We start from the raw sequence: 10,325 nt of genomic DNA on the forward strand, positions 1-10,325 counted from the left end.
TTCTCATGCAGATTCCCCTTACCTCCAAAATGCAGGGATGCACTAAGCATGGTGGAAGCTGCTGGCGTTGCTGCTGCCCGCTCTGTCCTCCTCTCGAGCTTGATGTCTTTCCTTCCTCCCTGCAGACTGTTTCCTTGGGCAGCAGTTAGCCAGTGAAAGTGTTTTCTTTTTATTATGCTTTTAATATTCACAACACATGCAAATTAGTAAAAAGGTAATTGTCCCAATTAACACTAAATAGGTTTTTCTCGCACGTCTTGAGTAATTTGATGCTTCTGCTTATCTCATAAAAAGTTTCCTGGTGGAACTGCCTCAGACTCAGTGTTCATACCAAAGCCTGCTGAGCTGCTGTAATTAAGCTGTGATTAGCCAGCTATAAATACATGAGTTTGAATACAACTCTGCACTCTCAGGGCAACTGGGTCTAAAGCGATCCCACTGGTGACCACCCAAGGTCCATCAGTGGTGCTGCCATAGCACTTTGGCCGTGAGTGGCAGGTCAGCTGCCACGTTTGGTTCCCACAGCCTCTCAACTGTGGTCAGGGGCTGGACCAAGGCCATCGCTGCTGGAAGCAACTGGTGTGCCTGCGGCCCTGCTGCTCCTGGCTCTCTGGGAGGTGTGTTTGGAACCTGCCTGTCTGGTGCCCTACGGAATCACCTCTCTGCTCAGCTCTTCTGATGGAGCAGTTCACTTAAAAACAGCTTTCCATTAGGATGACTGGTTCCATTAGGAGCTGGGTGTCCCTGGCTAGGTGCGGTGACTTCAGGGGGCTCCAGTGGAGCTCTGGCCAATGGGCAACAGCATGCAGTGCAGAAACTCCCCCTCCCTGGGAGCTCTGTGGAACATGAGAGCTCAGTCTGGATGTCCACAGTTGGTTCCCGTTGCCAGATGTCTGGGAAGCGCTCGGCACCCTGTCCCACCTTTGTGTTGGAGAGCAGCAGTAAATTGGCTTTGTGAGGGGGGTGGCTCACTGGGCCCCTCTGCTCTCTCTGTGACCGGGGCTCCAGGGGTGTGTGAAGGGGGGTCTGACAAGCCAGACCATCCTTCCGTCCCAGAACAGGGCATGTTTCCCGGGCTTGGAACACCCAGGACCATGAGGCTGTGTTCATTCAGCCAGACACACAATGTGTCCTGTGGCCTCTGGGCCCAACTGCAGCTGTTGGTAGTGTCAGGGACCTGCTGTCCAAGGAATTACAGCTGATGTTTCATCACACACATTGTCCGGCTACAGCATAAACTGGAGGAAGCCAGGACAATTCAGTGAAGAAGGCGAGCTGACAGTTCTCGAATAAATGATTCATTATTTCGCTCAGCTCTGGCTGTTTAGAGCACTTGCCCTGTCTCCTGAACAGAAGTTAGATCGTTTCAGACCCTTCCGCATTTCCAGTTCTCTGCTGTGACTCGACACGATGGATGAAATGTTCTTGAACATGCTTATCTTTTGAATACATTCTGTCAAATCTGATTCTGTGAACCACTCGCAGAAAATTCGTATCAGCTGCTAATTTTCGTCCCCTTACATCTCAAATACCCTTTGTGAGTTTCCTAACTCGATGTTATTTCAGTTTTAAAGGCACTTCAGGAAAAGTAATGTGGCATTATTTGGCAAAAGGCAGTTGTCTAAAGCACTGGCAGAACAAGCAGTTTCTTTTTAGCAGCCTCTTTCCTCCCTATTATGGCTCCTGATGGGGTTGTTACTGACTTGGCCCCTTGGGCCAGGCCCTGAGGCAGCAGCGTGCACAGAATCCTGATGTCCCTGAGCTAAAGGGGAGCTGGGAGCTGCCTTTGGGTGCAGCTGGGTGACTCCACCCAGGCCAGCTGAAAGCAGATGCCCCTCCAGTGCCTCAGATTGAAATCCATGGACAGAGGCAAGGAGCGATTGATTCCTTGGGTGGAAGCCTTGGAGGGGAGCTGCAGCTCAGAGTGAGGCTGTGCTGGGAGCTGTTTGCTTCGTGCACCAAGCCATGTCTCTGCTGTTGAGCTGAAGGTGGGTTTTAAGGGTTGGGAAATGTCCTTGATTTTGTGGAGTTGGACATAGTGTCATGGGAATGTTCCAGGGGATGTAAATGAGGAAACGAATGGGGAAATTTGAAACTTTTGAAGCTTGTGCAAGAGCAAAGAGCTGCAGGAAAAGAGGTGCAGCACCAGAGAGGGAATGGCAGAGCCCGTGCCTTGGTGGAGGGGGAGAAATAGAGGTGGAGGAGAAAGCATGTGAAGATTTGTGCAAGATCAGAATTGAACAAAATATCCAAGCAAAGAAGAAGATTCCAAACAAAATCCCGAGAGCTTGTGAATGCTCCCCGCATCATCACAGCCACACTCGCTTGCTGCCCTAGCCTGAGGCAGTGTTAGAAGCGCCACAGAGAGCACCAGCAAGCGTTAGCTTCAGCTTGCGTTGTGTTGCACAAAGAACTGCGTCCGTGTACATGCTCATTCAGACTGGGAGGAGACGTGTAGACAGAAAACTTTCCTTCCATTGCTAATTTCTCCATCTGTTTTCTGTCTTTGCTTTGTTCTCTTGCAGTACTGCGTGGGTGCTTGTTGGAAGAAGGGCTTTCCAGAGCCGCTGCACAAGCTTTCCGTGGTAAACATGATTTGATAGTCACTTCAAGTGGGGCTTTTGCAGTAATTCTCGCATTTCATTCCTTTATGCTCTGCCAATCCAGCTGAGTCCTGCTGCTCCTCTTTGTCCCTCTGCTATTCCAGTCCAACCCTGCCCCCCACACGAATGCGCAGAGAAGTATTTTTTCCAATTTAAAGCTGAGCAATTTCTATTTGTAGCTGTAAGTGGGTCCATTAGTGCCAGTCAGAGGAAAGCTGAAGAACATTCGGCAGATAATTGGGCCTGGGTCCATCAGAAGGTCTTGATGCAGAGCCTGCTGCACTGTGTGCTGGTAAAACATCTGTGTAAATAGCTCAGCAGCTGAGGTTTCATTAGAACTGCCCATCACGACAATCCTCTTAAAGCCCTAAATACACCAGGGACTCCTCTGTGTCTACCCAGAATAGCAAGCTCTCCACTTAGCGAGCCCCACACTAAAACTGGGGTCGTCTCATTTAAATGTTCCCGGCTGTAGGCATGACCTGAGATTCTTTGCCGTAATGTGCTGAGCTATCAAAGCCTCGCTCTTCGTAGCGTCTCATTAGTCTTGGAAGAGGTGAGGCTGGGGATGGCATCCAGCTGTGTCGCTGAGCCAAGTATATAATTTTCCAGCCACATCTGGAAGGGGGGAGATATGTAATTGGATGCAAATGGTCATCTGTCACAGTGAAAAATGTAATTTCCAGTAGGATTTTCTTTGTGTAAAGAGTATACCTTTGGATGAGAGGAGATAATTCTAGTGTTCGTGGAACTGAGCAAGAGTGTCAGATATGATCTCAGGCTCTTGCCCCAGCTCCATTCAAATTCTGCTCGTTTTTGGCCTGGTGTACCCATACGGTTTTTCTGGGGCCCCTTACTGCTGTCTCGTGCCTGGCCCTGACCTCCCACACGTTCACCAGCTGGGCCCATCCCAGCCCTGCTGCTTGCCCTGCTCCGAGCTCGCGCCTGCTGCTGCCTTGGGATGCCCATGCACCCTGTCATTTGCTCATGGCCCAGTGCTCACTGCAGCTCAGGACTTCCTGAGTGTCTGAGGATCACAACCTTCTTTGAACCAGGGCAGGGAACTTTCCCATGTAGTCGCCTAAAAACATTTGGCGCTGAGAGAAAATGCAAACCAGAGCAGAGCTGACTGAGGCCCTGATGCCTCTTGTGTAGGGCAGAGTAAGCTCCTCATGGGTCTCCAGGACAGTCTGTTACACCCAGACATACCATATGCAGATTGTCCTTTGATCTTTCAAAGGCATCAGCTCTTTGTCACCCATCAGGTTGGGTTGTTCTGCTCTTGTTGTTGTCCATACCCCTACCCTCTCCATGAAGCACAGGAGAGTGTGCCACGCAGACAGGATCCCGCTTCCTTGTTCGTCACCAAATGCTGCACGTGACTGCGTTGTAAACCCACACTGTGGAGAAGAGATTGGGGATTGGTCCCTGCGGGTTGGTCAGCAGGGGACGTTCATTGTTGTATCATGAAGATCAAGTCGGAAGACGGGCAGTTTGCTTGCTGAGATGTAGGTTGATGCTGTACAGGATGAGTACTGGGTTTTCAGACGTGCAGATTTGTCTTGCGGATCATCATCTGCTCCGTCTGTGTGCCACTTAAACTGCCTGTTGTTATGCAAATCCGGTAATGTATTTATGAGTGCTCTCCAGAGATTTCAAATGGCATCTAATCTGGTTAGCAGATCCATTCGGCAAGAGACCTGTGTTAACGTATTTAGCTGAAGATGAGATGTTGTATTTTATGCATTGGACTAGAGACAGAAGCTGGTTTATCCCATTCACCAAGCATTACCATGCTCTTACTGACCTGAAGCCCATGTAAGTGCCAGGAAGGAGAATAAACACAAATAAATGTGGACAAGCACATAGAGCGTACTGACAGCTCCTGACCGGGTCTGCATCGGCGTCACTGTGGACGCTGACCTCCCCTGTTCTCCTGAACTGAGCAGGGCTGGGTCGAGTCTGTACTTGGATGAGAAACTTGTAGGAACAATCACTGGTGATGGCAGTGCTCTCCCCTTCCAGAGCAAGTCCATCCTGATGGCCAGAAACCTCTGGAGCCCACCTGGCAGCACAACCCACCTGCTTCCCACCGCGGAGTTAGTTTCCAAACTTCGGACTGGAGTTTCTCAGCAGGGAGTAACATCCAAGCTGTGCCGAGTGCTGTACGCTTCTGCTTAGCGTCTTTAAGCTGTGGCTCTCCACCTGTGTGGCTGAATTTGTTCAGGTTTTCATTGCCTGAAATGGCTTATCCACAGCTACTGGGCAAGGCTGCCTTGCCCTGCTCTGCCCTTTATTTACAGCTCGTTGTGTCTTTCCTCTGCTCCCTTGTTTCCCCTTGCACTGAGCTCAGCGTGTTGGCTGCCGGTGCCCGCTCCTGTCCCTGCTCCACCGGCAGCTCTTGGTCCAGGGTTAGGGCAGCCCCCGCTTCCGTTTGGCTCAAGGCCGAGTTGGTTACGTGTTTGATTTGCAATCAAACATTAGAGTTTTTCCTGGTGCTGCACATCACATGGACAAGAATTCCGTGTAAGCAGCTGTAAAGTCATTTCTTTGTTTTCCTCTGCATTTCCTGTCCGAACCTGCCCAGGACAGGGGGGTGCCCACGGTGCCCACAGCAGCGCTGGGGCTGCTGGTGTCATCCCCGCTTGCCCGTGCGCCACAGCCGGGTCCTTTCTGGCATCTTCCTGTCTGTCTGCCCCTTCTCCATAGGTTGGCCAATAGGAAACTGATGCATTTTTATTCTGTGTTTGATTAATATAATTATTCTCTTGCAAATAAATGTTTCTACTTTACTGGCTGAACTTGAAAACCACACGTATCCCCTTGGAACGTGCCACTGCAACAGTGTATTTCTAGGCAAAACCACACCACAGACTTTTTGATCAATTGGCACATTTAGTTTGTGTTGGTTGATACAAATGTTTCTGTTTTGTTTCTTTTTCCTGCTGCATTAGAATTAGATGGAGGGAAATTAACTCAAAACGATCTCATTGAAATAAAAAAATGTTAATTTAAAAAGTCTATGGGTTTTGACTCTAAAAATAAATTTAAAAGGCAAATGTTTTCAACAAAGCAGCACAAGTGTTTGAATGATTTTGATACACATGAAACACTTTATCAAATTAATCCTTCATTTGAAGACTCTTAAGTATCATAAAATTCACAATCGTCATTTCCCACAGTCACCGGGTGTTCTAGAACGGCCGAGATCGGGTGGCTCTTGTCTCCTGCTCCCACGTGGCCGTGGCTCCGGGGTCACTGTGCCCCAGCTGGAAAGAGGGGCAGAAAGCCCCCCGCTTCCCCACAGCTCTTCATGCCCTTCCCCATTGTCTGCTCCGTGTCCCCCCTGCCCCGAAATTGGCCCACACGCCACTTTAATGTTCCTTGTCAGATGACAGATTTCAGGGGAGCATTAGTAATTAGGAACTCCACTCTCATCAAGGAAAATAATTAGAGAGAATGCACGCAGTTTACAAAAGCAGTTCAATTAAAGAGAATAACAAGCTTTTTACAGCAACAAAGGAAGGACTAAGTAGACCTCAGTGAGTAAATAAAGCTGTAATCAGTGTGATTAATTTAAAATCTCAGGAAGGCACGAATTGGATTGATATTCCGAAAGTCTAACGTGTCTCATGGGACCACAAAAGAAGTCATTCTGTGTTTTAGGGAGAATATGAGGCCTCATTAATTGTGAACAACAAGAAAAAGGAAAAAAACTGACAAATGTTACTTTGCTATAAATTTCTTTAGATACACAGATTTTAACTAGCGTTTTCTTCCCAAGGCTCTAACAGAAATCTGTCTTTGTTGCCTGGCTAAAATGAAAATCAAGACAGGTTTAGAAATGGATTGGCTGGCATTTTAACCAAGATCCTTAAAAACGTCCTTCGCCTGAGGACAGCTGGGAAGCAGCTTTGGTGGGGAGGGGTTTTTATGGCAGGTGAGGCTGCGCAAGGGTATTTTATGGCAGCGAAGGGGCTGTACAAAATGATCAGGTGTTATATTGGCGTATGGGGAAGGGGCAGAAAAGAGCAGCCTGCGGAAAGGCATCCATGGGAACTGAAGGAGCCCGGGCGTCCCGGGAGGAGGGGCTGCGCCCCCCAGCTTCACCTCCGTCCTGTTGTCAGAGGTGTTAGGAGAAGGAAAGGGAGGGTGTCAGTGACTCTTCTGCAGGAGGTAGAGTCACACTGACCTCGGGGACACTCTGCAGTGACAGCAATTTGGTCACCTTCTAACCCCTTGCCCAGCTCCCAGACTGAGGCAAAAATGGAATAAAACTGGCACTTGCTTCACTGCCCTTTTCTTTGTCCTGCAGTAATGTGGGGACTCGTGGGTGCTATTGCCGTTGCTCAAGAAATCAGTGCTTCTGGTATTGCTGCCACCTGTATCGCTTCTCCTAATCTGAAATCTGGCTTTCCTCCACGGTTGATTTTGGTATACAACAAACCCTAAACTGCTGGACAGGAGCTTGGACTGTAGTGTGCTACCAGCTTGAATTTAGTTTGTTTCCCACAGGTGACTGATGGCTTTCTGGTGCTTTACTACCCTTGGGAATAATTTAAACCAGATATTTAGTACATCTATAAAATCTCTTTCACAATGCACTGGGGAAGGCAAGCAGTATAATATATATAATGTACATATAAAATAAATGTTCTTCTGGCTGTTGGTTGAGTTACAAACTGTTGACAGGTCTATCTGAAAAATACATCGTTCCTGGGGTTAGAGGGCAGGGTGCTGGGCCCTGCAGGCATGATGGTGTGAATCTGCTGCTCCTGGGCAGTGCGGAGCTGCAGAGGGGGCGCAACCCTTGGCGTGCGCAGGCTTGGAGCGTGTTTTCCCCAGTCCCGATGGACGTCTGTGCAGGGGATGGCCTGGTCTGTGTCCTGCAGGGGCAGACTGTGGTTTAACGGTGTGGTGGGCATTAAAGTGGCACCGAGGTGCGTGTCGGAGGTATTGGCTGTGGGATTTCACTTTGCGCTAACATTGCAAATGTGCGTTGAGTGGTGACGAGTGTAAAGCATCGCAGGGGAGGAACAGGCTGTAACACCGTGGTCCCTCCGTCCCATTGCCCACTGCCAGGCAAGCACAAGTGTTCCTCTCAACCACCTTCTGCTGAGCCGGGTATTTCTGTAACCGTGGCTCTGTCTGACAGAGGCCCAGATGCCTGTGAAGATGCGACCATAAAAGTTACTGTGCTCGAAACAGCCGTTGAGTTCTCAGGATGCTTTTCTTGCCAAGTTAATCCCAACCTCCGCCTCAGTCTTTATGACTTCATCCTTAAATCTCTGCCTATCCCTCTCCATTTTTTGCCTTAAAAATGGCCCCATTTCCTTCTAACCCCAGGTGTATTTGCTGCTTTGGGACCTTAGGAGGGGGCCTTGCCCTAGTGAGAAGAAAAAGAATGACCAAATCTGGGACACGCCTGTACAGGAGCGTTTCAAGGTCTCTACCTTCCCAGGGGCTTCACTGTGCTCCTCGTTACTGAACCCCTTTGCTTACAGGGGGCTTTGTTTGTGGGGATTTCTAGATTTTCTCTGATTAGATCCAGACAGGCTTAATGCTGAAATCTGTCTTTGAAGCTAGAAAACATCTTAATGAAGTTTCAGCTAGAAATGTCGTTATCTATCCTAAGACAGGCAATTCTTGGGTCTGCCTTTGCTGCGAAAGACAAGGATTTGATAATTTACTTTGATTGGTATTTTTCATTCTTGCTCATTTTTCTGGCATTTCTAGTATGTTCAACTTTTCCACTCAGTATTGTTCAGTGGAAAAAGAAAAATCATTTGAGTGTCTTACGGTTGATGACTTACATGACAATTATCACTGAATTAGCACCTCTGGTTTCCCTTTAGAGAAGGCAGCGCATCACAGAGAGGTTTTGAGCAGTTAAGTGTACAAATACAACAGCCCACTCCGTTCCCCTCAGTCTCGCAGAGCAGTGAAACCTTGGCACGCATCCAGCGAGTTAGCTAGGCGAAACCTCCTCCTTGGAAATACAAGTTGGTTTCTTCTAATTCAATTATGTTTCTCAAGGTCTCCTCTTGCTAAATGTGCTAAAATTGTGTCTTAGCTGAAGAAAACAAATACTCCAGCGCCGTATGCTGTACATCAGTCTCCTGCGGCACCCCGGAGAGAGATGTGGTATTTAGAGCAGACATCTGAACAGGTAGAAGCAAAACATACCCTAATTAGAAATACCGCTGGATAGAGTCCTGGTGTGGTGCTGGCAGCCACCGGAGACACGGGAAACCGAGATCTGGTGGGTAGGTGGATGCCTGAGCAGAGAGTAGACGGATGCAGAAGTGATGGTATGTGACAGGGCTTATGCCAGTGCCCGCTGGAGAGGCTGCAGTTTTCCTCTGGTCAAAGGCCAGTCTCCAGTTGGGAAACCTGTTAAAAACTTGCCGGAGAGGCTTATTTCTAAATTCTAATTCTAAAATTTATGAAGTTGTTACCTTATTAAGTGTTGCCTGGACTGGACGTGGCTCTTGAAAACAGCCTGCTCATGCGATCCCAGATTGTCCTCCACTGGGTACGGGTACATGACATCTACCAAAGAAATGTGTTAGGCTTTGTGGACATCCAGTGTCCACAAAGTGAACCTCTCAGTGAGCTGGCGTTACAGTGTGCTCACCCTCGTCGCTGCTCCTCAACACGCTCTAAACCTCACGCCTTGCCCCGGCAGGCACAGAGCTTCTGCTGCCCTTCCGCTCACGGGATGGCCCGAGATGGAACAGGTTGTAACTGGCTCCCATCAAATACTGATGCAGCTTGAGAGGGAATTTCAGTCTGTACTACTTCAGCTTTTGGCTTATTTCCTCCCCAACCCCCCATACTACTATGGGTGGTTTGTCAAATTTAAGCTCAGTGTTTATGTGAACCTTGTCTGTGAATGCTGCAGTAGTTTGTATCCTAACGTGAAGGGTGGCATGAAAAAAACCTTTCCAGAAATAAATGCTGAATGCGGGGGAGCACCTGCAGCATGAATGAAAAATCAGAGGCGATGGGGCTATTTCAGCAGGTTCAAATCCCAACCGACCTCTCTGCAGCAGAGGAAAACGGTCCATCGATACCTCCCCGTGCTGTTCACTTGCACCGGAGAGGGATCAGCGTTTGCATTAAGTTCTCCAAAGTTTTGATAACCTTATTTCCCCTGAGGGAGTTTTCAGGCAGGATAATGTATAGCCCGTTGTTGTATGTTCCGAATTCCATTTGCGAGAGATCAGTATTTTATTGCCAGACCAGCATTTAAAAATTGCTCTTTATTTTCTTAGCTTCATGGGAATTTACAGCCCCCAGAGTGGAAAGAAAAGGAGTTTTTGATAAGATGTAGGTTTGATTTTTATTTATTAGTTTTGATGGGAATCTTTAGCCTGGGATTAATCTTGCTAGTTACAAAAAGTAGTTACTGAAATGCCCGGCTCCTTCCTGAGAGGTGAGGCAGCTGAAGCTCGCGGCGTGTGGGCTGGTTCCCAGGCAGAGAAAGGCTTTGCTGGAGTTGCAGACACACGTCCTCAGAAACGCCTGGTGATTTCAGTGCCCAGCCACCGGCATCGCGAGGCAGGCGGTTCCGAAAGGCGAGTGCTCAGCTTTTCCTAAAAATAGGGCTTCTTTGAGGTGTTTCAAGTTTCTTCCTTTATTCCTCCCTTTATGCCATCCTTCAGCAGTCGCCGGGGCCAGCCATGCATTGTGCTCTGCTGCCTTTTGATGGGCGATCCG

The sequence above is a fragment of the Eurypyga helias genome, unplaced genomic scaffold (genome assembly GCF_000690775.1).
Source record: "Eurypyga helias isolate BGI_N326 unplaced genomic scaffold, ASM69077v1 scaffold13431, whole genome shotgun sequence".
Lineage (NCBI taxonomy): Eukaryota > Metazoa > Chordata > Aves > Eurypygiformes > Eurypygidae > Eurypyga > Eurypyga helias.